The 25,622-nt window shown below is 44.7% G+C and overlaps 1 protein-coding gene across 2 annotated transcripts in view; it reads right to left on the reverse strand.

Moving 5' to 3' along the window:
- The window catches only part of NAA50 (N-alpha-acetyltransferase 50, NatE catalytic subunit), a 36,183-nt gene that overhangs the window by 9,499 nt on the left and 1,062 nt on the right, over nt 1-25,622 (reverse strand). The gene's annotated exons all lie outside the window — the stretch shown is intronic.

Consider the following 25,622-nt stretch of genomic DNA (forward strand, 5'->3'; position numbering starts at 1 on the left):
TCTTGAAGTTAAATATTACAGGAGCAGAACTGGGACTGTAATCTACAACTTTTGAAATACCATTATGATGAACAATACCAAGGAGAATGAACATGCCCTTTCATAAACACAGAGTACAGACACCAGGTAGGAAGGAACCTGATGTATCCAGGGCAGCAATACGTGGGAACATCAACTGTGCATACCATCCCTGCCAACTTCTCTCCAAGCTATGGAGGAGTGTTTAAAAGAATGTTTAACAGCTTTAGCAAGGACTAGCATAATGTAAAAAAAACAAAAAAACCAAAAAAACCACCATGTTGTAAGTGGACGTCACTATACGTAGGATGCTGCCATCCAACAGTGTGTAATGATGGAGCTGCAAGCAGGGATGATAGCAGGTTAATCCACAGCCTTAATTTTACTGACTGATATAGAGACAACTACAATTTTCTTCTCCCCAAGTGACACCAATAGCTTCCTTTTTTACTCTTTAGCAATTCTGTTTACAGGAAGACCATTTCACAGAGAGATACGTGTTTGGCAAGGTTCAAGATAAGTATACACCTCTAGAATTATTTTGATTTCCTGTGGTTTTTCTTTCAAAACTGCTAGAGCTGTTCACGTGGATTATTGGTCTTTGGAAGGGAAAAAGGCATAGGTGATACCTGAAGAATACAGTGTGTTGCCCAGTATGCAGACATCTCCTAAATCAAACACCAATCTGTCTTCAAGGACAATCCCTAACATGTGGGATGTTGTTTAGTGCTGTTTTTAGTAGGCAAACAATTTTGTAGGCTCTTGATTAACTACTGACAAGTTTAACTGTATTTAAATGCTTTAGGCACAATATCCATCTTAATTGTCAAGTCAACTACCACCAGCAATGAAGGAAGTTGGGTTTTGTCGTCTAAGCACAGAATTATAATCTGCAAGAGCTACTACAGACCTAGGGCCAAAGGATTAGAAACCCAATATATATTTTAAGGAGCATATACAGCCCAAAATGCACTGTATAAAGTGTGCTTTATTTCTGTATAGCTACTGTGATATTCTCGAGGTCTGCAAGGCTGTTATTTCATTCATAGATTCTAAGGCTCTGTCTCCACTACACCATAAAGTCGATTTTAAGGCACTGAGCTTGATTTTACAACATGACTGTCTTCACTGCAAACACCATTAGGTCAATTTTAAGGGGCACTAAGGTCAATTTTCTCGCATTGACCTGCCAAGACGGCCTAACACCAAGTTCAAATTTAAAAGGTCAAATTAATGCGAGTGTGGAAATAGCGTTACTTTAAATCAATTTTATTGCACTCCAGAGATTTCACACAAGTATCCTACAATGCCCCATAGATGTCTCTTCTGGCCACTTTCACTTCTGCTGCTCCCCAGGTGCGCAGGAAGTAGGTAATAGGAAGCCTGGGAATTTGAATTCATTTTCTTTCTGACCAGCATAGATAGCACACCTCAGGAGCCATCCATCACATCTAGCCATCTAGACTATGCATGATTCTTCTGATCTGAGTTCTCAGGGTCACAAAAGAACTCCAGCATGGAGCCACCACAAGATTCTGGATCTCATTTCTGTGTGGGGTGAAGAATCAGCAATAAGCATACTGAATCAGAAAGCAAAATGCGGACATTTATGAGAAGACTTCACGGGGCATGATTGAGAATGGTTACTCAGCAATACTGGGTCAAAGCGCTCAGGCAGAACTATCACAAAGTGAGAGAAACCAATGATCCATCTGGGTCATCTCTTAAGACGTGTTGCTACTACAAGCAGCTGGACGCCATTCTTGGTAGTGACCCAACCACACTCCCCAAGGCTAAAAAGAACTCTTCAGGAGATCATCCTCAGGACTTCGCTGGGAGTAGAGAGCAGGAGGCCAATGTGGATGAGGATGCCTTTGTTCAGAAGGTGCTTGACGAAGCTGATCTTGCCAACCCGACACTCTTCATCACCCTTGACTCAGTACCCTCATAAACACCTTCTGCTCCCGGGTCCAGCAATGGTGCAGCGGATTCTTCTGGGGAGTATTTTTTTAGAATACTACAAACAGGTTGTAGCTGGGTTGGAGTACAGGCTTACTTCTGTGGAGCAAGTTATTAAATTGCTACAAGCAGGTTGCAGCTCAGGCACAGTCCATCTATGCCCCTTAGAAAAGCTTGCTAATATTTCTGGGGCTGGTGGGCTTATCCTTTTTGGAGAGCTCAATAAAGGTACTCTTATTTTTTTGCACAAAGTTCTTGGGAGGCCTGATTTATTGCGACTTCCACAATAGCACACCTTGCCACACCAGGCAACCAGTAAGTTATCTGGCATCATGGCACCATACAGCGCTCTGGCAAAATTTCCAGCCCTGCTGTCACACAGTATGAGCATATTTTCTTTTTCACTCTCTTATTCCTAGGAGGCTGATGTCTCTTTCGGGAACCTAGAAGCAGCACAGGACGTTTCATTGGAGTTTTTCACACTGCTCCCTGGCCATTTAAATTTCCCAGGCTTGCCCTGCCACACCACATGGCTGGTGGGCTCTCAGTCTCCCTGCACCCACGTGGCTGGCAGGCTCTCCTAGCCTTCTCCTTTCCCCCATGCTGCTTTAAAAACTCACATTTCCTGCTTTAAATAGCTTTTCTCCTGCACAGGATTTATGAGGCGCCGCTGAGAAAGCTTTTTTCCCCCCATGCTTTACAGGAAAGACTCCCTCCCTAGCATGCCATGTGTCCAGTAGGCTCAAGCCCTCCTGCCACCATATGGCTGCCAGGTTGTGCGGTCTCTGTCCCACCACCATTCTTAAGCCAACAAGATCTTACCATGTCCGCAATGAAATGGTCTGGATGACTAATCGCTTCTTTTCTGCAGAGATTGACTCACTGCCATCCTCAAAAAGCCAAAAGTGGCCCTGGAAACAGAAGTTGCAATGATTGCCAAACACAGAACCATTCATTCTAGGAGTAATTGATTTGTGTCAAATTTAAACACTGTATCTAAATTTTGACCTTCACTATCTTCCACAGGCAGCTTGAGTGGAGGAGCCAAGATCACTGAGATGAGGCAAAAGAAAAGATCCAAACAGGATCCAGCACCATGAAAAGGCAGACAGGGAGTGAGGCAAAGCTACTGCTGGCAGAAGGTGGACCAAGCAGTGGTGGCAAATCATGCTCCAGTGCAGGAACAAGGATCTGGCAGTGCTCCTGACAGCTGGCAGTGCTCCTGACAGCTGTCAGGGAGCAAATCAAGATGTTGTAATCCATGTTGGAGCTGCAGAGGGACACCCACGACAGGACTCATTATGTGGCCTCCACAACCTGTTGCCTGGCCTCCCCTAGATAATGGCTTGACCCCCACCCGTCAGGGTCCCCAAACACGTGGGGTGGGGGGAAGAGGGCAAAGAGTCTCTTGTGCCATGCCCAAGATCTCTCCATACTGCAAAAGGCTCACATTCCCTCACACGTGACACCAGGATTCCCTTCTTTTTCCTACTTACCCCTTAACCCTCCCTGCTCTAAATAAAAGCAATGTTTTTTTTTAGAAAATCTGTCATTTATTGGTTCACATGGGGTGGGGTGCAGGTGTTTTCATAAAGGTCAAGCACACATTATTGGGGGTGGCATCACAACAATTAAATGCAGCAGACTCATCTGTCTGCTCATTCATAAAGCTATTTTTCAAAGCCTTTCTGATTGCTGTTGCTTCTTTATGTGCACTGGTGAATGGCCATGTGCCCGGCTGTACATAAGCACTGTCCAGGGCATCTACCTCTGCCATCCAGGCTGGCATGAAATTTTCCCTTTTGGGTCACAAATGTTATGGAGAATACAGCACGCTGCAACCAAAGTGGAGATGTTGGTTTGGAAAAGGTCTAACTGGGTCAGAAGGCACCTGAATCTGGCTTTCAAATGGCCACAGTCACATTCCACTGCCATTCTGCACTTGCTCAGCCTGTAGTTGAAGTACTCCTTGGTGCCGTCCAGGGTGCCTGTGTACGGCTTCACAAGCCAAGGGAGCAGAAAGTAAATAGGGTCGTCCAGTATCACTGTGAGCATCTCCACCAATCTTGATTTTCTCGTCTGGGAAGAAAGTCGCATCTTGAAGCTTTCTGTACAGACCAGAATTTCTAAAGATGCACGTGTCGCACACCTTTCCCAACCATCCCATGTAGATGTCAGTGAGATAACCTTTGCGATCCACCAACGTGCAACACCATCAAGCAGTACTCCTTGCAGCTTATGTACTCTGAGGCCAGGTGGTCCAGGGACAGGATGGGGAGGTACGTTCCATCTATTGCCCCGTTGGAGTTAGGAAACCCCGTGGCAGGAAAGGCATCTACTATGTGCTGCACATTTCCCAGAGTCATCGTCTTCTGCATCAGACAATCACAGATTGCATTGGCTATCTGCATCCTTGCGGCCCTCATTTTAGATCTGCCCACTCAATTGACTTCCCACTGACTGGTAGATATTGGGCATTGCAAGTTTCCACGGACCAATTGCCACTCGCTTGTGAACCATCAAAGCGAGTCTTATTTTGGTATCACAGTGCTTCACGGTGGGGGGGAGAGGGGAAGAGCAAATCACAACGTTCCATGGAAGTGGTCTTGTGAATGTAAAGTTCTCCAGCTACTGCTGGTCATCCCAGACCTCCAAAACGATGCAGTCCCACCAGTGTGTGCTGGGTTTACATCTCCAGAACTGTCACGCCACTGCAAGCAATGCATCCAGGGCAGCAGCAGCAGCTCTGTATTCCTGTTCTCCACTTCTTCAATATCATCATCTAAATCATCTGCATCCAGGTCATCCTCCTACTGGCTTTGTCCAACAAAATACTGCATGACACTTCAGAAGTGGCCATAACACTCTGTGCAATGACTCTAAGCTGCTCAGGATCCATGCCAGTGCTGTACAGCAGCATGAGCCCAGGTCAGGCTTTTGGAAAACGGACCGAAACATGGCACAAATTTCCTTGAGACTGCTGTTTGTTTTCCAGTGGCCGGGGGGACAGTATTGCACTCTGGGACGATGAGATCAGACATCCACAAGCACGTGTGGCACAATCTTTCCCATAAGCCATTGGCACAAAAACCCAGAATGCAATGGGGCAACGGGCATTGTGTGATAGGTACCCACAATGCAATGCTGATGCAGATGAACATAGGTAAGGCAATGGAGACATGCTATGTTGACCTTCTGGACAGTTGCGGACAGACCCTCAACTTTATAAAATCTAGCAGTAAAAAGTTGACTTCAATAAATTTGAATATTTCATAATGCAGACATACGCTAAGACTAACAATGATCCTTCTGAGTCTGAATAAAAGACAGTTTTCTCCTACTGATTTTTGCATTAAGTCCAAAAACTTGTGGCTAAACTAAAGCATTTCTTATCTTGTAAAAAGCTGTGCAATCTTGATTTAGAGACAAGTGAGAGAGAGAGTTTACTGCATCCCTCAGCAATTTGTTTCAAAGGTTTATTATGTTCACTGTTTAAAAACGTTCTATCTTATTTCCAACAGAAACTTGCTGACTTTAACTTTCACCTTTCACTGGATCTTGTCTCATCTGCAACTGCTAGATTAAAGACCTCCTGGTTATCAGGTATCTTCTCCCTGTGTAAATAATTATAGATTGATCCAGTCCCTTCTTAACCCTTCCTTTGGTAAAGCAAATAAATTATCCTTGATTAGGCTCATCTAAAGTGTCCTTTCCAGACTATCAATTGTTCTTGTACCTCGTTTCTAAACACTCCTGTTCTTCAACTTCCCTTTTAGCGTATGACACTAGCACTAGACTCAATAAATAAGTAGTGACCTCACCAATGCCAAATACACAGCTAATATTATCCTTCTGTTCTATAACTCATTCTAAGATCTCTGAGTGTATTAAAAGCAGGAATGGTTGGGAACTAAGTGGCTCTGTTCAGCTATTCCACAAAGTACCTGTTTTTACTATCTCCGGCAAAATTCTTGCCATTCCCTTTGCTTCACCCCTTCTTATTTTGCCTTACGATACTCTGAGCATGTCTGCATCAGGGACTTTGGCACTTGTGCATGAACACCATGCAACTTTTTCTTCTTTCTTTCCAGTGTAATCACACTGCACCAATGTAAAGCAAAATTTGAATCAACATGGTTTACCATGGGGCAATTAGCGATGGTGCAAGCCCACCTCTTCATTGTTGCAGAAGTCTTTACCAGAAAAAGCCATTATTGAGGATCTCATCTAAACAATTATTGCTCTAGACCAGACATGTCAAACAAAGCCTACTGAGGGTCGTACAAACAAAAACTGATAGTATTTAGGGCCATTAAAGAAAATGTACTGAGAATATTGTAATTATTTATTATTATAAAAATATACCTAAAACATAATCTATAATATTTTAGGCCTTGAATATAATGCAATAATTTTAATTGAGAACTTAATACTTAATGGCTGTGGCCACACTTGGCCAAACCTTCGAAATGGACATGCTAATGGCCAAATCAAAAAATACTAATGAGGCACTGAATTGAATATTCAGCACCTTGTTAGCATTCACGTTTCCGGCTGCGGCACTTTGAAAGCACTCCTTTCAAACGTGTGCGGCTACACGGGGTCCTTTTCGAAAGGACCCCGCACATTTCAAAATCCCCTCATTCCTCTCAGCTGAGGGCCATTTGAAGGTTTGGCCAAGTGTGGCCACACCCAATGTGAATTTTATTGTTTTCTAATTTTAACAGTTCACAAAATTTTAGAAAAAGACACCTAACAATGTGTGTCGGGGGGAGGACAGAAAACAGGGATGATAAAAGCAGACCAGGGAGAAAAGCCATATCAGAAACGCCAAAACACCTCAAAGAAAGAAGGGACAGTTGGTTTTACAGTGAACATGCAACATGCCTGCATTCTATGGCTAGCCTTGCACTCTTTGTGCTGCTAGCTTCATCATCTCTAAAACTGAGGATAAGCTATTACACAGGAAAGTTATGAGTTACCAACATAAATGAATAAATGGGTTTTGAGATGTGTGGCTGAAAGGAACTGCAAGAGTTAACTTAAAGAAGCGATTTCTGAGGGGAATGGAGAAGTAATGAGGATTAGGGCTGAGAGAAAATACTCACCACCAGCCCCTGATGCCCCGATGTTATGTCACTATGGGTGTACTTAAGTCGGAACATTTCTATCGTATAGGGTTTGCTTTGTCAACCACCGTGACCAGAATGATATGAATGATGCTTTCGCTGATTTTACGCATTTCCCTCTCACCTTTGCACAGGTGGGTACAACAAAGTGAAATCCCTCCCCTGCCCCAAGAGCAGCCTCTCCCCCCCCCCCGACAGAGGTCAGAGATCCTCCCTTCCCCCACCCACTTTCAGTGGGCCATAAAACACATCACAAGCCGACATTTCTTCCTGCACAGAGGAAGCAGGGAGGGAGGAAAGGGGTACTGGGAGGGACTGGGTGGCCCCCAGTAGGGGAAGGGGTGATGGGGACAGAGACCAGGTCAGGATCTCACAGCTTCTGTGGCTATTGTCCGACGTGCGGAAAGGAGCTTTCCTTTCAGTTGCACTGAAGGAGAAGCATTGCACTCCCCTCCCCATCTTAGAGTCCCTCCCCTCCAGTTTACGCTGCACTCCCCCGCCCCCTCCAATTTCTCTGCACTGCCTTCTCAGACATACTGGGGTTTACTCTGCAATCCAGAGTCTGGGGCCTGTATTCCTCCAACTGCAGTGCAGCCACCACCATTGTGCCACGCCTTGGCCCCTTGAGGCCTGCACTGCTCCCCATTACAGCGCAGGCCTCATTCACTCCCATCCATTGCAGTGCAGCCCCCACTGCACCACCACCCATTGCACAGCCCCCCCTGCATGCACTGCCTCCCCAAAGCACTAACCCCAGGCCCCATGAGGCTGGCATTGCACGCCCTGTGCCCCATCCCCACATTACTCCATTTCATGCTCCTCTGCCCCTGCTCCGCTCCCTGCGGCTCCCTCAGGCAAGCGCCCCCTCCGCCTCAGCTCATGTGGGTTTCACTATACCCCCCGCCATACTCCCTCCCCATATAACTGCCTCTGAATCCTCTGCCTCTTGCTCCACCCCGCCCCAGGCAGGCACTCCTCCCTGCCTCAGCCAAATGTGGGTTTCACTGCACCCCTCCCCACATCTCTCTGCCTCGCACTCCTCTGCCCCTTGGCTCCACTCCCTGAGGCTCCCTACCTGCTGCTGCCCCAGGCAGTCACCACTCTCCACCTTGACCAATGTGGGTGTCACCCTCCGTCTCCTTAGAGTGGTCACATTCCCTTCTCTGGCATGCACAAGTGGCCGTGGGTGGGACAAAAACCAATCCCAGCTTCTCGGGCTGTCCATGTCCAGCGCATGCGTAAGAAAACCCCCTTTGCTCCCCACGGTTTTAATATACATGTGCCAGACACAGACATCGAGGAACTGGGATCGGTATTTGTCCCATCCCCTGCAGCTCATGTGTGCCAGAGCAGAGTGTGAGATCAGGCGGGCTGCACTTAAGATGTTTTGTTGACATCTTGTTGTGAGCCACAAAAACATCAGTCAGGCTGCATGAGGCCCTCTGGCTGCAAGTTAAACATGACTACTCTAGACCCAGCATGCATGACTTTTGTAAAATCCACAAGCTTGCAGATGGTCCTTTAAAATTAACTAAGCCCAATTCTCGATAGCAGTTGTAACTAGATTTCATCTAGAACCATTAATGCGAGCAAGAAGAGAGTGGATGAGGTATAATGCCATAGAGGAATCTTTTGTTGAAAGCACTTTTTTATGGCGTTTTCAATGTATATTACCACATGATTAAGCCATCACAAATTACACCTCAAAAAACCTTCATGAACAGGACAGCTCAATCTTCCTGCCTCATGACACAAGCTGCTCTCTCCAAAGGTGAATCTGGAGAGCACAGGACTTCAACCTGGCCCAACCTGTGCGGACAGTATCTAACTTCCATCGCAGGCCTTAGAGGTCTGAGAATCACGTGCACCGCATTAGCTACAAAGAAATAGGGACCAGAAAACACAGGTTCTTTCTGAATGGTGAAAGATAGGATAGCATAAGTGAATGGAGAAGCGGGATCATTCAGTGCTACTGGTTGTTTGCTGACACACACCATCTGCGGGGACCAGTCTGCACAAAAGCGTTACCTCTTCAAACCTAAGGACTTGTGATGCTGTCCTAGTCCAAAGGGATCTCAGACAAAGTATGTAAGTCATCTTTGAAAATGGAAATATTACTTGGACTTTGCTTTTCTCTGGATCAGTGACAGTGTTTGCAAAAGGGTAGTAATGAATGTGTTAGGGATGTTAAAGTTTAACTGGTTTACTTGTACACCTCAAGCTAAAATGGATGGGGCTTAGCAGCTATGGTTAGGTTGCAGAGACTAGAGCAGCCCCCAGCCCACTGCAGGTAGTGGGTTGCTGCATCCAGGCCAGAGTAGCCCCCCTCTGCCATGGTGGCGAGGGAAGGGTGCTGGGAGGAGCAGCCCAACTGCCATGGACAGGGGCTGCTCCGGCCTGCCTGCCTGGAGTGTTCCTACCCAGCCTGGAGCACCCCAACCAACAGTGCACCAGGGACCAGGGCTGCTCCTGCCTGGCTGGATTTAGGGTAAGTCCACACTACGCGTACTATAATGACACACTGTAGCGTAGAACAAGGTGAGCAAATTTTTTATGTTGGGCCCCAGTTTTCATCCCTGCAATTAACAGGGCCCCCCAACCCCTGGATGACCCTGGGAGTGAGCAGCAGTCTCCAGGAAGTAATTGCATTAGCTAATTAGCTTTTTTTTTCTCCTTTTCCCTTCCTCAGACAGTTATGCTTTGGAATCATTTCCTTTTCTCACCTGTGCCCCCACACAAGAAATTATCATGCCCCCCTCTTTGTGCATCCCTGCACAGAAATACTGAGTATTGCAACAGAGGGATTTTTCTGTTGCTGTAGTAAATCCAACCCTTTGAGAGGCAGTAAGCAGGACAACAGACTAATTCTTCTGTTAGATTAGTTACATCTGCAGAGAGGGTTTAAATTGATCTAAAATTATGTAGTAGAGGGGAAGAAATTTTTCACATCCCTGGACAAAATAGTTAGGTTGAACCAAGTTTTAGGTGTAGATAGCCTCTAGTGTAACAGATGAGGACAGCCAGAAACAATCAGCAATATGAAATAGCCCTATCTTAATGGACTATTGACACAGTTTTACTCACCATTTTAGCAATATCACCCCTTAATGTCTTTACCCCATAATCTCAAACTATTCTGTTGCCTATATAGTTGTCAGGAGGTCCATCTGTCCCCTCTCTAGATGCCAAAATTTCTTGCTCTCACACCACACCCCCTAATTTATACTGCACATTTTTGTTTTTAAATACAAAATTCTACAGCCCATTAAACCTGCATGTGGACAACATAAGATTGATTTTAATACCAAATTAAAGCAAAAGTCACCATACTGATTTTTGCTGAAGTACATAATAGAGTCCCCAACTGATCATTTAAACTAAGCTGATACAGAATTTCCATCCTATAGCATCAAATTATGATGAAATTCAAGGGGCCATACTACACGGTTTAGACCAAACAGGTCGCAGAGTATGTGCAACTTCAAGCCTTGTTGAATTTGGGTCCTCTGGACAAAAACACTACACTCTTCATCAAAATTTCACAAAGTGATTTGTTAAATATCTCATACTGCAACGTCCAAAAAAGTTGATTTCATAGTTTCCAAAGTCAGACACAACTGAGTGTTAGAACTAGTTACAAGGGTAGCTGAGAAACTTGATTTAGATCTATAGTATCAAGTTAAATTCAAATGTAATTTTGATCTTTCCATGCTATGGCGCTTCTCATGTTTGTGGGTTTAAAAAAAAAATTTGCTACTGAAGGGCACTTACGGACATAATCCAGCAGTTGACGATGCACAGAAACATGACAAATCTATCACAAACCAGCAAGGAACTCACATCAAATTGAAATGGAAGTGGGAATTGTGTGAGGTGCTATTTAGTTACTGAAACTGGAAGCCTGCCCAGAACATTGGCATTAACACTTCCCCTCATGACCAGTGCCTTACAATCTTTAAAGTACTTGCCCAGCCTGCTTTTCCCCGAGATCTAATGCAACTCTTGGGTCTGTAGCACATCCCATATACACAGGGGAGCACAAAGTTGGTGTTACTGTGCAAACTACAGATTTTGAAGCTGGTAAGTAAATAACCTATTGTGGATTAAATTTTTCCCTGGTGGAACTGAAAAGTACACACTCTTCACTAGGGATTTGCCTCTGCTTACATCAGGGATGAACGTGTTCTCTTGATAGCATATTCAAAGGAAGCTATGCTATGCCAGTCTACAATTCAAAAGGAATTAATTTTATTTTTCAGAAACATGGATCATGATGAGAAGTTTCAGTGACAATCAATATTCAGATCTTTGAACACCAGCCAGAAGCTACTATAAAAAGGAGCAGAAGAGAAAATCCAAGTTTCTCAACATTATAAGTATCTCAGACCTATAAACGTGCAAACCCCTTTCTAAAGGAATGCACACAACTGAAACAGATCCCTGCATACCTGATAGCCAAGCTCAGATTTATCTGAAGCAGCTGGTGTTCTATATTTAGCAAAATAGACTCTCCACCTCACAAATTTTACTAGAGGTATCAAAGAAAAAAAATCAAACTGGATTCAGGGAGGGGGAAAAACAAAACAAAAACAAATTAGAGGACTTCAGAGAGGGTTTGTTGCCCAGTATGCAACAAGCTAACTTTATTGCTCCAGTTTTGGCTTCCAGGTTAAAACAGAAGTCAAGACAGGAGAATCCACTCCAATAAAATAAAGCTGAACAGAGCTATGAATGACCTGCAGTATACAGATTTACTTACACTCTCCAGTAAAGCCAGAAGAGCCCCTCAAGTTTTCTCAAACAGATTAGCTTTCTTGCTAAGCAGACAAGTTACTTTAGGTCTCACGAGTGTATCAGTTTGTTTTCAACTATCTGTTGAAAACTCATTGATTGCATGCCTATTCTGGTTCCCCACAGCATTTCTTAATGTAGGCAACTGTGGGCTTTTCTTGCTTTAAAATCCCCAATTACTTCCCAGGAGGTTGCGGCCAGAGCAGCCCTTCTCCCAGGTATGCCAGCAAAGGTTGGTCTGTATCCCCTCTGAAACCACAAGTGTTGGAGTAGCTGGCAGACAGTTCTCCACCTTTCTATGTGTGGTGGGGATCGGGCTTCAGTCTGGGTTAGCAGGCTCCAGTTGTGGGGCTTAGCATCCATCCATGGGACCTTGGAGTGGAATCCTATGCTCCTCCTCCACAACCCCAACTGTGGAGCCCAACTATACAGCGCCAGGTGCCAGCCCCAGTCCCTCCTCACCTCTGCTGCCTCCCACCCATCCCTCATTACCCCTACTGCCTCCCAAACCACCTCCCCAGCCAGGGCTTAAACATGTTCCCCAGCTTGCTAGGACTGAGTAAATGTGTTTCATGTTGCTTCTGATGCACCCTGCACTGTGCTGTAGCAAATACAGCTGTTGTGCAATGAGTACGTTTTACCCAAGCTAGATGAAAGTGCAGGATTATCAGATCTAGGTCTTTGGTCAAGAACTCATCTTCCAGTCAAGCGAAAAATGAGAACATTCCTCTTTTTCTGGCAGTCTGCTTGTGAAGGCAGAGCAAGGAGTCCAACATGAGCACAAGGCTTCACAAGATTCATCTGCAGTTTGATATCCTCACTCATAAGAACTTGTGAAGCTCTAGGTGCCTACTCACCTGAGGATTAAGCCTATTAACACACTTGAGAAGAACGTGTATACTGCCATGTCCTTAAGGCCCCATCTATAACATACTTCTCACTCTCCATATCGTCACCTTGTTGTGGTGAATGGCATATGTGTTCCAATGAGCCTGAGAGTGATGCTGTAGGGAGTCTTGTACTCCTGGCAGGGTCACCTATGGTGGAAGGGTCAAGGGGGAGGGTCCAGACAAAGAACCATCTTAAAAGTCGTTAATGGCAGAACAGGCAGAAGATAGGAAGGGTAATACTGCAACAGTTGTGAAGACGGATGAAAACTGCAGTGGACAGGAGTACTCCTAAACATTGTGGATTCCATGCCATGGGACCTGGGCCTTCTATCCATCAAGGATCGTGTGGTGGCCACAGTGCAACAGGTACCCCCCATCTTAAAAGAAGTCATGCAGAGACATCTTCCTCTGCATACTATTCTACCTAACTTAATCCCTACAGCGACTGGCAACGGAAGCAGGATTGTGAAATCTGGAAGCTTTTAGTCATAGACCAGCATTTAGGTGGTGGATGTATGTATCAGTCATGCTGTTTCAACGACTGAGGTGACAGAATGGTCCGGCTGCTGCATCCACAACCGAACAGCCCTATTTAGGATCCACTCTGCTCACCCGCATGGGGAGGGGGCTAGAAAAGGTGCCCTAAACATAGTCCACCTCAACCCAACTGGATAACTGTGTCCAGGGGGTTCACCTCTACCTAGTCAAAATTGAATGGCAGACTTTAGAACATGGTTTTCCAAACTGGGGGGGCGTGAAGAAATTCTGGGGGGCATGAGATTACCCAGGTCCCCCATCATTTCCCCCACCCACAGAAAAAGCCGGCCTTTGCTTCCAGCTTTCAATCCCTGCCATTTTTGGTGGGCGACCTAATGCAGCTGCTACAAAAAGCAAGCAGCCGGCGAAGACCCACATGCAAAGGTGAGTGAATGGGGGGGAGGGGGTGGACGATGGGTTTAGGTGTGGGGGTGGAGGTGCCTGGCTTTGTGGGAGGGCAGGGCCTCAGGCAGGCAGCTTGCAGGGCTCATGCAACCAGCCAGCTTGCAGGATTCACGGGGCTTGGGTGGCTGGCCCTGGCATTGCAGGGCTCAGGCTGGCAGGTGGGCAGCTGGCTCCGGTAGCATGGGGCTCAGGCTGGCAGGTGGATGGTTGGCCCAGGCAGCATAGAACTTGGGCAGGCAGCTCAGGTGGCTGGCCCACAGCTGGGGCGGGCGGCTGACCCGGTGGTGTGGGGCTCAGGGAGGTGGATCTGGTAGCACAGGTATCAGGCAGGCTGGGCAGCTGGGTTGCACCAGACACTCAGCAGGGAAAACTATTTGTGCTTATTTTTAATTTTAAACAACATTTTTATATCACACTTTTGTGTTTATTGTAAATTACAAATTGAACTTTTTCTGAAAGGGGGGTTGGATGATAAAGAGGTGGGGGGGTGAAGGTTTCTCAAAAATCAAAAAGCAGGGCGGGGGGTGAAAAGTTTGGGAACCACTGCTTTAGAACATGAAATATTCAGACTAATGAACAACCCAGACAGTGGGCAACCTGAAAGATGCACAGCTATTATCACCCGCGAGCTGTGACCATCAGCCAACGATACAGCTACCCTGACAGAAATGTGCAGGCCAGAAGCAGGACAGCTAAGAGAAAAAAGCAGGGGAAAGAAACTCCAAACAGAGAAAAACAAATTCATGGCATAGGATTTGCTATGAAGAATGAACTGACAAAGATCCTTTCCGAAGTCCCTGTCAGCATCAATGAGCATCTTATGACTCTCCACTTGACGCTTGCCAAAAACCAACAGGCAACTGTTTGAGAGTGCATGTGTACAACCCTAGATTCTGAAGATGACGTGAAGGAGAAGTTCTACATCCAACTGGCAGTCTTGAAAGATATTCCTCAAGAAGACAGGATTATTCTTTTGGGGATTTCAGTGCCAAGGTCAGAAGAGACGCAGACCTCTGGTAGACTACCATTGAGAAAGAAGAAGTTGGCAACAGGAACTCCAATGGAGTGCTCCCTCCTTACAAAATGCGTGGAACATGAGCTTGTCATCACAAACACCTTCTTTGGCCAGAAAAACAAATTTAAGACCTGATAGCAACATCCTTGATTGAACCACTGGCACAGACTGCATCACTGTCCGCGCTTGGGATTGGCATGATGTCCTTCTCACATGTGCAATGACTACTGCTGATGTTTGCTGGACCTAGTATCACTTTATTTGATCAACTATGGCAATGAGGATTGTCACCAAATGGAGAACTCAAAGGAAACCAAACCAATGAGAGATCAATGTACAAATCTTGAAGGATCCCATCAGACCAACTGACTTCCACATAGTGCGCCAAAGGAAGCTGGCAACAATACACCCTGAAAATGTGGAAGAACCCTGATGTCAACTGAACAATGACGTCATTGGAGCTTGCAGAGAAACCATTGGCTACCAGTCCAGGACACATCAGGACTGGTTTGATGAGAATGATGTGGAAATTGAACAACTTATTGAGTGAGAAAGGAAAGCCTTCAGGGCCTGAAAAGTAACGTCAACTGCACTACTAAGAGAGAAGTGCATGCCAAGGCAGAAGTCCAACATAAAATAAGGATTCTGAAAAACCAATGGTACAATAAAAAGGCATGAGAACTCCAGCGTCTCACAGACAACAATGCAAGAGGTGTCCTCAATGCCACCAAAGCTGTTTATGGACTGCAAAACCATGGAATCAATCCCCTGAGATCCACAGATGTACTAGCTCTTGGAAGACAATGAAGCAATTGCTTCTTGCTGGAGCTAGCACTATAATGAGCTGTCAAACTGCCCCTTACAGTGGTCCTTGAATCCCTTGACCAAATCCTCAGCCGCTGCCAAGGGATGATCCTGTAAAACTTCCTACCTGAGTGAGGTCCAAGCTGCCATCAAAGCGACAAAGTGCAACAAAGCGACTAGACTAGATGGAATCCCCTCTGAAGTCTTAAAAGACGGCTGATTCTCAAGATTTCGGATAGGGAGCAGATGCTGCAAGAGTTCAAGAAGGGGAACAAGTTGGACTGTGGAACCTATCATAGCATCTCCCTCCTGGCAACGGCAGGGAAAATCTTAGCTCAAATCCTTGCAAACCAACTCTCAGAAGTAATTATCCCAGAATCCCAGTCTGGCTTCTCACCATCCTGAGGAATAGCAGACATGATCTTCACCATCTGGCAACTGCAAGAAAAATGTTGTGAATAAAACCAAGCCTTACACGAGTTTCACTGACTAACCAAAGTGTTTGACTCAATTGTAGCACGCTGTGAACCATCCCCTCAAAGATAAACTGCCACAAAATTTCATTAACATCTTGAGGCTGCTTCAAGACAACACAACTGCCATATTATTGAGCAACAACGAATGCCAAAGTGACCCCTTTGAGGTCAAAATAGGACTACAACAAGGCTGTGTCACTGCCCCATCAATGTTCTGCATCTTCATCACCATGACCCTTCACTTCTTTGATGGTAAGCTTGCAGATGACATGAAGATTGAAAAGCTTCCCGTTCATTCTATAAATAATCTCGGGAGACTGAAGGCTAAAAGTAAGACCTCAATGACCTTGCTCATGGAGGTCCAATGCACAGATGAGAACATGGCTGCTGTCCTTTCATCCAGAGCCCTACAGACCATCTTAAGCACCTTCACCAAAGCATATGAGAATCTTGGCCTCACACCAAATATTAAAAAGACCAAGGTGCTCAACCAACCCTTGCCAGCGAGACAGTCTCATGTACTTTTTATTGAAGTCAACTGAGAACCGCTGGAAAACGTGGGGCATTTTCTATACCTTGGAAGTCATCTTTCTGCTAAAGCTGACCTTGACATGGAAGTCCTGCATCGTCTGAGCTTTTGCAGGCTCTGCTTTTGCCCACCTAAGACTAAGTGTTTCAAAAAAATGGGACATCTATGCCAAGACAAAAGTCCTTGCGTACCATGCAGTGGTCATTCCAATGCTACTGTATACTTGTGAAACCTGGACAATATATAAGCATTACCTGAAGGCACTTGAACAATATCATCAAAGCTGCCTCAGGAGAATCCTAAATATCTCTTGTGAGGACAGGCACACAAACACTAGCCTCCTGAAAGAGATGAACATGACCAACATTGAAGCCATTATCATTCACCAACAAATTAGTTGGACTGGTCAGATGGCTTGGATATCTGATCAGCGCTTCTCAAAACAGATTGTTTTCCCGAGTTGAAGGAAAGACAGAGGAGCATTGGTGGCCAGAGGAAATGACAGAAGAACGTGCTGAAGCACACATGAAAAGTAGCATCAGCGTTGACACTTGGGAGAACCTTGCCCAGAACCGCCCCCAGTGGAGAGCAGTAATCCATGAGAGGAGGGCACAATTTGAGAGGTCCCACCACACAGGGCAGGTGAGGAGAGACGAAGAAGAGTGGAAAAAATTGCACCATGCCCCTCCCACAGCTACCAACACCTGCATCTCCTGCGATAAGATCCACGGATCCAGAACTGGGCTGATCAGTCATCAATGGACTCACAAATGGGAAGGTGACATGGAGATGTCCTACTCATTATTGAGTGACTGCCAAGAGTGAGAATATAAGTTGTCTCAGCTTCACTACTTTACCAACATCTATTCCTTTCCCAGTTCCAGGAAGGAAGTATGCGCCAACAAAAGAGTTATGAGCTCTTTCCCTGCTTTCCTAACATGAAAATCCTCAACTTTCTTACGCCAAATTAATTCTGGCATCACCTCTTCCCCACTCATCACATCTATTTTCAAAGATCCTCTAGAGATGAAGAGCTCTGAAGCAGGCAAGACGACTTTAATCTCCCTTCCAGCATCTTCTTTATATATGAGCTCCCCTGTTTTAACTCACCCTCGTAACCAGAAAAAGGATCCAGCTTTTCTGCCCTTTCTTTAAAAGAAACATGATACTTTCCCTAGCTCCTCTTCTCCCAACTTTCACCAAAAAGGAGATAATCCTAAACTCTGGTCCTTGCCACCCCATTCCATCCAGAGGGTGTGGAGGGAGCAGCAGTAATGGGGCTACTATGCTTTCTACCTTTTTGACAGCATCATGGTGCCATTTTTCCTCATTATTAGATCTCCATTTGACTGTGGCTTTGCATTTTTCCTCTGGAGTTGAAGTAACTTGGTTTTGTAATTAGGCCTAAGTATTTAAGGCTCAGCTTAAAGTCTTACTCCTTTTTTGTTACTGTTCTAAGAAGGTTATTGCTCATGAATAGTTGATATTCTCTGATAATATTCAACCAGTCAATTATAGACTGGTTATTCTGAACCGGCCAAATGCCTAACCCTAGACAAAAGAGAAGATATTATATCTGTCCATTAAGAATGATCGCATCCAAACTGTCCCAACCATGCAAGCTCTCATGCATATATAAAAAAATGTAATGGTCAGTCTTTTTCCAGTGACAGAGATCTGACCCTAGGATGCTTTGATAAATTGAATACAGTAAACCCTTGATTTTACGTCCTCCGATTTAGCATCCTTTGGGAACAATGGACATCCTGCCATTGTTCCTGAAGTCTGCTGGGGTCCACAAAATCACCGCCCCCGCCCCAAAAGTGAGACTTAAGCTGCCAAAGCTTGGAGCAGCTCCCATGCGCTCCTCCCACAAGAAGTGGAGAGTGTACACATGCAGAACGGCACTCACATACTGAGGCAACCTAGTGGGAGGACCTCATGGTGACTGCAGCGGCAGTCCCCCTGGCCACGCAGTGGTGGGTGTCTCCAGCCATGTGCAGCAAGGCAGCTCCAGTTGCGTGCAGCGGGGTGCCTGGAGCTGCCCATGGAAAGGCAGCTCCAGCCATGCCAGAGAGGTCCCAGCCACACAGCGAGGTCCAGAGACTCTTCCAGTGGCAGCAGCTCTGGTGAGTGGCAGGGATTTTTTTTTTCCTTTTTTTGGGATGGGGAGGACTGGGGAGACTGGCAGGGGTGGGTGGGCAGGCAATAGACCCTCACATTTAATGGACTTTCTGGCATAGTGAAATGCCAGAAGCCCCTTCCCACAAGCCCATTAAATTGAGGGTTTACTGTAGTGGTGAGCAGTCATGCTCAATTAGAAGCATATACTACAAGAGGTGGGCCACTTACACAGAAGCCTGACACCCCCCCCTGGCAAAAAACAGCTCCTTTAAAAAAAAACGATGGCAAAGCCAGACAGAAAGAAGAATAATCACAATTTGTACTGCCTGAGCCTCCTGTCTGGCATCAGCATAAATGCTACTGCTGAAGTAATTACCAGTGTTTCTATCTTTTAATAAAGTTGATATATCACCATCGCCACCTGTGTTTGTGGGAATCTCTAGCAGGAGCGATGATGCTGACCACCTCTGGCAAACTTTGCTAACAGTGGTTAATATATCAGGGCAAGGTGCATGCACAGGAGATTGCTGCTTTTTAAAAAAAATAACCTTCCTGGTCGAAAACCCAGATTCACAGAGGTATATTGATCTGAACACCATTAAAAGACAGATGGCTATATTCTGGCTGTTCTGAAATTGGTCATCATATTCAGTCCACATATTACCACCTGAAGCCTTACAATTTTTAATTGAAAGGCATCTTCATCAGTTAATCAAAAACTGTTTTTGCTTCAGAAGGACAAAGTCCATCACAAGACGGATCAAGAATAAAAGCAAATCCTTTGCAGTTTTAAAATTCTCAAATCTATAGGATGCGTTAGGCATTCTTGAATCATTTTCAAAGTTTCACCTATATCGGCAACTTCTCAGAGGTGGAGTGCAGAAATTTTACCTTTTGACCTCTACGCGAGTGTTGGTGATGCTTTTTAAAATCACTAATAATCCTACTAATAGCTTCATTAGTAAATAAATTAAGATGCAGAGCTTTACCGTTTAGGTGGCGGCTGGTAGCATTAACTGGTCTTTTGTTAATCTACAGGCAGCTTGGCTTTGAGCAGGCTGCTGCATGAGGGAGGGGCGGGGCTGAGCTCCCGCCTCACATGCCAATGAAAATCAACTTCTGTGCCACTCTTAGCACCCTTGCCCGGAATTGCTGACCCCTGACCTACAGTAATAACATGCAGTGCAGGAAAAGTGCAATGTCTTTGCAGTTAAATCTATCTGAAAGATTTTAAGATTGAAAGGCACATACTTTTTCTCAAACAGATCCTGAACACTGCTTGTACGTTCTTGGAGCTGAAAGTTGAGGCAATTCAAGTGACCAGCAGCATTGTTGGACTTGTAGTTTGAAAGACATTCTATTTGCTTCAGAAGTGCACAAACTTCTAACACATGCCTGCTACTTAAACAGAGTTTAGATGGTGCAAAAGGTCCCTGGTACTTAGTCAAAATGTTTTGTAAAATAGCTTTTAAAAAGGAAAATGTTGCAAGCTAGAAGTAGAGTGTTTGCGGTTCACTAATCGCATCACAACACCCACTCTTTTTGTTCCAATTCCCCAACAATTTACTACACAGGAGAGTCAGGTGAATGACATAGCAAAGCATATTTAATGCATGGTATATTGCTGTAAAATAGAAAGCAACACCCTGCTTTCCCTGTCATAGCAGCACTTCTGTCTCTGAGGAACAAGATTACTTTCTGCACACCTAAACCACTGGTTTTTAAATGGTCTTTTCCAAAAATTATCCCTCTTCTGGTGTAGGTTTCTAATGTTATTAAGCACAAAAATTCTTCCTTAAAAATTTCAGCATTATAAAATCTAATAAATGGCAATAGACAGGCAGTCCCACTTAAATCAGGGTGAGCAAAGTGGGGGACAAGCCCCCTCATGGAGACATGAAATTTTTTAAGGGGGCATGCAGAACAATCGGCTGCTGGGCCTCAGATTTATCCATCTCATTAAAATGTTGAAATATGTTGCTCTTTTTACATATGCATATTCACATTTATATACTGATTAATACAGCTTTTACATGCTAATTTATTTTCTTACACATGCCAAAAGGTTTGATTTATAAACCATATAAACATAAATCAATAAAAATTTCAGTTGGATTACACTAGACAGGCTGGGGGCACTGCTAATTGCAGCGACAAAAAGTGGGGTCTGACATAAAAAGTTTGCTCAACCCTGACTTAAATTGTTTCACCTGTTCACTGCAAAATATGGATATTTGGCTTTTTTTTTTTCCTTTAAATCAGAAAGCAATGCTGAAACAATCCAGTTACCTCCAATTGGACTGCCATAGGATCACACATGGGAACTTGCTTCACAATGTCATCTTTGTGCTCCAGCAAAAAGTCCCTCTGGAATTTCCAAAATGTACTCCTTCACAAGCTCAGCATCTAGGACAGCCTTTTTCTTAGATAGTATCAACATTATCTGGAGAAAAGGAGCTGTTGCTTTTTCTGCGCAGTGGCTGATGTTCTGAGAATGACATCTGAAGTGTGATATGAAGTTTTCAAATTTTGTCACATTTTGCAATGCTGCAAGGAGGAGAGGCTACACTGAAGTTGCTCCACTTTGATTTAAAGTGGTGTGCCATGTTGATGGCCTTCCAAACAGACACAGTGGTTTGGCATATTGAACAAGATTTCTGTGTTTACATGAGGTAACACGATTAAAAAAAAAAAAGAAAAATCATTGTCCAGGTTGTGTTAAAAGCTCATTTTTTGCTGTGGACATTGTGATGTTTACTTCCACTCACATTAAATTTTGGCTCCTTTCCAACACAAATGAAAGGAAAAGGCAGAGTCCTAGCTCAATTGTAGCCAATAGTATGATAAGAACCGTAGACCTAGAAAGCAGTGCAGGTTGTATACCTCTACTTTGGAAATCTCTTCATCTGACAACTGTAATCCGACATGACTTTCGTTAACTGGATGACCCACTTATAAATGGGTTTCTCCATGGTCCCATAAAATTTGTTTATAGACACCAGTCCTGGTTCTCAGGGTTCTGTGCAGTTATTTAGTGGTAATGCACCCCTAAATTTCTTCTAAGAGCCCAGTAACCAGCAAATTTTCTCAGCTGGCATTGAGCAGGTCAAAAGGGTACCAGATTAGAGAGGTTCAACCTGTACTATATTTGTGCTCTGGTATCTCTAGGCACAGGAACTGACTCTGTTGGTGTTCCACGGTTGGAGAATTCACAAGAAAAAAAAAAAAAAGGTGTGTGCTCAGCACCCACCTGCTGATCAGCTCCTCCTCCAAAGCATCTCCTGCCTGCTGCCAATCAGCTACTTGGCAGGAGGATCAGGGTCAGAAAGAACCACAATGCACTCAGGGAGAGACTGGAAGAAGTGGAGTGACAGTGGGGCCTATAGGAAAGGGGCAAAGTGAATGTGGGGCCTTGTGCCAAGCGGGGTGGAGCATTCCCAGGGAAACCTCAAAGTCAGTGCCCAGTGCCACCACCCGCAGCATGCAAGAGTGAACTGATCAGTTTCCTAGGTCCCACAAGCAGAGGGTTCCCAGCCCCCCGCCACTCTGGGAGCCACAAAACTGACCAGTCCTGGTGGGCTGGTCAGTTTTCTGGCTCCTGAAAGCCCAGGGAAACCGGGAACCAGGCTCGGGAACCAAGCTGTAGCCTGGTTCCCTCTCCCCGCAGCTTGCAGGAAAATTTGAATTACGCAGGGGTTGCAAGAATGCAATCCTCATGTAACTCGAGGGTTTACTGTATTCAGCTAGCTTCCCTACCCCACAGCCTATTCCATGACCGGGGCTACCGAGGTGCCAGTTTCTCAGTACTGGCAAGTAACAGCACAAAAAAAAGCACTGACTATGAAACTTACTTTTGCATTGCTGCTGCCAGCATCACTTCCTTCAGAGCTGGATGGTCAGCCAGCAGTCACTGTTCTCTTGCCACTCAGCTAGTGCTTAATTTTTGCCAGTGCTTGCTGGGGCTGAACCCTGGTATTTTTTGTTACCAATTAAGCACTGACAGTAAATTGCTTATTAGATAACAATTTCCAGCCACATCACTGTTCATTAATTAAATCGTGAGTATGGCTTTAAGGTGAGCTGTCAGAGCACATAGGAGTCCGTGGCAGACCACATTTGGCCCCCAAGCTGCCTATTGAGTGTCACAGTTCTAAAATGAAATCTTTAAGGGCTGGTATACCATCTTAATTTGATTAATGAATTACAGAATTAGGTTAGACAATGTAAAATTATGTGTCCACACAAAGGGGGTCTGAACTAGTTTCACCAAATTAATTTCAAAACAGATTTTATTTAAGCAAGCATAAACGCTATCAACCATAAGCAGTATCATCCATAAAGCACAGATAAAGCCTCTGAGAAAAGGCGCTTCTGCTATTTCTCTTTGAAGCTTGCCTTCTGGCTACAACCCTTCTGCCTCAGCAGATGGTGTAACTTTATTTTCTGACACATTACAAATCCCACAGAACTGTTAATCCGCACATTGTAATTTGAGCTTCTGCAAATCAGTGAGAACTTCCCTTTCTACAGTCCTTGCTTGGAGGCAACAGTGTAACATTAACAAAACAGCCTTAATAGGAGTGTGATATAGAGAAAAAAAATGCTATTCCCACCTGCCTTGAATGCAGCAAGGTCAAAGGGGGTGGAGTCTAAGTTTCTCTTATTCAGGTCTCCCCCCCACACACACTTAGGAAAACTGGATTTATGACAAAAATAAGGGAAGCAAAAGTGGATTTCCGTTGACCATTAGTTTCACCAATTTCATGAACTTGAAAAAGTTTGGAAGATAGCTTTTAAACTGGCTAAGCTTAGTAAGTAAGGCTGGGTCTACCTTACAGGGTTAGGTCGACATAAGAGATCTCATGTTGATCTACCTGCGGAAGTGTCTTCACTTAAATTTGGTTCCTGGTGATGTAAATGCCTCTCTAGGCCAATTTAGTAACTACCTTCCAAAACAGAATAAAGTCACATTTGATGTAATTAGATTGGCACCGTGTCAGTGCAGAAACAACATTACTTACATCAACTGATACTGGCATTCAGGGCCAACCCATAACGACAATAAAATCAATAAAAGCACCTCTGGTGTGGCTGTGCACTGCTGCTACACAGAGCCAAGTGAGCGCATGCACAAGCAATTTAGTAAGTGTGGTTGGCTGTGTGCAAACAAATTAGGTCAACATAGTTTTGTAGTGTAGACACTGATTACGTCACAGGGAGGGCATGGAAGATGAGACCAAAGCGAACATGACCCCGATTAATTACCATTCCAAAAGTTTAATCCCACATACAACAGAACAAATGAAGAAAACTTTTCCACAGCCTCCCTGAAAGAAACCACAGCTCTTTTCCAGAGGAGACCCTTCTATGCAATATCCCTCAGCAACAAGGATCTCTGTGCTAAAACTTGCAGTATTGGAAAGACCATTGACAGAAGAATTAAAATGAGAAGAGGGTCCTCCCAGTAATACTGGTTTCCTAAGAAGTATCAGGGAACTTCTTTAAGCAGCACCAGTGGACAAGTTATTCAGAGGCTGATAGTCGGGTTCACTCACTAGAATTCAGGGAGCCACAGCAGCTGTCTCATTGCTCTCTCCTTGCTCTCAGCAGAGGAGGTTCTGGGCCTATGCCGATCCTATGGCTACAGTGAATGGTATGATAATCTCCACACAGAACATGAAGCAACAGCATACACAGTTTCACTACAGCATGTTCTTTCAAATTCACAGAAATTGGGAAAGAATCACAAACTACATACACCAGGCTCCCGCCTCCTTAGTTCTGTGGCCCTTCAGATCATTTGGGCGAGGGGCTTCTTCCTGAAATAGAGCAGGGCTAGGGACATAAAATGCAGTATTAAATGACGGTGAGGGGGTGATAGAAGGATGTTGTACTTGTATAAGAGCCCCCCAAACTGAATAGCCAGTGAAAACATAAGGGTAGAGAAAAAATGGCAGCCCTGCTCTTGGGCACACTGCCTCTAACTATATCCTGGCAAAAGACCTCAGCCTGCTCTACCCTGACATGCACAGATGTATGTATAGCGTACCCAGGCCCAAAGATGTCCTCTTTCTGATTCATAATCAGCATGAAGTCAGAGAACAGCCAAGCTGTAGAGATCTGTCAGAGAGTGTTACAAAGAGAAGGGGGCGGGGGGAAAGTCAGCAACAGAAGAGCTGACAATGATTATGCCAACTGCTGGCACACCTTTGCTGCTCACGTCTATTGCCCTTCCCATGTACTTGCCTATGCCAAATAAGGTAACTGACTAGCTCCCAAAGGAGTGAGGGAAGAGACAAGAATACATCACTTCTATTGGGCAATCTTTTATTCATATGTGTTTCCAGAAAATTATTACACAGAATGCAGACCTGATGTTTGTTAAGTTTTAGAGCTCATGTTTTCATCTCTCAGCTTCACTGACTCAGTCCCAAAAACCACTTAAAGTGTCTGAAACTAGACAAAAGAAATAAAAGCTACCAATGCTGCTTGATGATAAAACTTGGCGATGCGACATCACCTCAACAAGTTAATAGCAGCAAAAGGTTAAAAAAACTTAAGTACTTCGGCTACCATTTCTCCTACCTTAAGCAACCAAACTGGAATAGCAATATCTGGCACTTACATAACACTTTTCAAAGAGTAATTATTTGCAACACCACATCTGGAAGGCAGCTTGGGAACCCCCTTTCTTTCATATAGGAGAAACTGAAATACAGAGGTGAAATGATTTGCCTACAGTCACATAATACGTCAACAGAGCTGGAAAATAAACCCAAATCTCATGGCTTCAGTCCTGCATTCAGAGTGCTAAATCATGGTGCTTTGTATGCAACACTGGAATCAGTATTTTATTTACCAGATTTGAAATCCCAACACTAGATTCTCATAAGACAACCCTGAAGAGAGGGAGACCCCAAATCACTGTTAACTGCAAAGCATAGT

This window comes from Carettochelys insculpta, chromosome 1 (assembly GCF_033958435.1).
Source record: "Carettochelys insculpta isolate YL-2023 chromosome 1, ASM3395843v1, whole genome shotgun sequence".
Classification (NCBI taxonomy): domain Eukaryota; kingdom Metazoa; phylum Chordata; order Testudines; family Carettochelyidae; genus Carettochelys; species Carettochelys insculpta.